At 37.9% G+C, this 1436-nt stretch overlaps 1 long non-coding RNA gene across 1 annotated transcript; it reads right to left on the bottom strand.

The window, feature by feature from the left end:
* Positions 1–47: 47 nt before the first annotated feature.
* LOC123966164 lies at positions 48–1137 on the bottom strand. The gene is made up of 3 exons (XR_006823911.1): positions 892–1137; positions 662–763; positions 48–563 (listed from the first exon to the last, which is right to left on the bottom strand). It is a non-coding gene; the product is annotated as an uncharacterized LOC123966164 (long non-coding RNA).
* Positions 1138–1436: the final 299 nt, after the last annotated feature.

Below are 1436 nucleotides of genomic sequence, written 5' to 3'. Positions count from 1 at the left end.
CATTATCTCCTTTCCTTATATAAAGAACTGTCCAGTGTAGCCTTTGCTAAAGGAGCTAAGAAAGGAAGCATTTAACAGCCTTTACTTACCATTTAGCACTATCACAAAAAGTTCACACTGTATTTGTGTCAATGACCCGTTTCACCACATGAAAGGAAGACGAAGAAGAAGAAGGTGCAAAGAGCTCTGGAGGTGTTAAACCTCTACAGAAATATAGATGTTAAAATGACTGCATATCAAACAATAACAGCTGATACAGAAATAACAGTAAAAACTAATACATGTTTAACTACAACACAGCACTAGCACATTAAAGTGCCTGACAGCAAGTTCATCAAGCTAAATGTCCCATATATTATCATAAAATAATTCAAATAATAAAACATTTATCAGTTCTCAGTGTAAATTACCTGTAATGATATGAGCTGTAACTACACTGTGGTCTCTTATTTGTTTGGTTTGTTGACGGTGGCGTAGAGGTCGCTGGGATCAGCTGAGGCTCCAGCAGAAGAAGAGGAAGCTTTCACGCTGCTGTAGGTCACTGTGTTGTTGTCAGGTAGTCTCTGGTTACCAGGTAAATAAATCACAGAGAAATATTTCAGCTCTAAACTTACAGGTTATGTTAATCAGTGTGAACAAATGTTGGTGTGAATGTTCTCACCTCGAGCTCTGATGAGAAGAACAGTAATCACAGTAATTAGGAGGAGTTCAGCCACACGCATAACCAACATTATGTAGTCCAGAGCAGAACAATCTGCACGAGCTGTAGAACAGAAAAAAATCAACAAGAACTAAATAAAACACTTAAAAGTTAGATTCATGTGTTTATTATGTGGAGAGAAAGAGGCTGACAGGAAGACAGAGAGACTCCAGAGAAAGATGAGTTACTACCTTGTAGTTTTGTTGAAGTATCGTTGGTTGGAAGACAAAACACTGATCAGTCCTGGCTAAATAAGCTCTGAAGAGAGCTGCACAGGTGCAGCCCAATCAGCCTCCCTGCCTGCAGCCTCCTGCAGGAGAAGGAAGGGGTCGTAACATCCCCCCCTTAAGAACAAGGTTCTTCTAAGAACCTTGAATTTGGCATAGAGCAGTTAGCAGTACAATATACACTCATAACCATTCATGTTACAATATAATCAAGCTGATCCATAATTTATCAACACATTACCCATGTGCCATACTTTAATAATCAAGCTGCATTTAAATCAAATTCAATTCAAATTAGCTTTATTGGCATGAATGTGTAACAACAATATTGCCAAAGCATCATACATACAACACAAGAACAATCAACCCCATACATTTCAGTAAAACAGGTGTCGTGTGTGTAAAAAAATGAAGAATTAAAAATTTTAATAAAATAAATAAATAAAACGGTAACCTTGTGTGTGTGTGTGTGTGTGTGTGTGTGTGTGTGTGTGTGTGTGTGTGTGTGT

This window comes from Micropterus dolomieu, unplaced genomic scaffold (assembly GCF_021292245.1).
Source record: "Micropterus dolomieu isolate WLL.071019.BEF.003 ecotype Adirondacks unplaced genomic scaffold, ASM2129224v1 contig_12825, whole genome shotgun sequence".
Lineage (NCBI taxonomy): Eukaryota > Metazoa > Chordata > Actinopteri > Centrarchiformes > Centrarchidae > Micropterus > Micropterus dolomieu.
Note: the sequence above shows the minus strand (reverse complement) of the source record. Positions and strands in the feature narration are given on the sequence as shown.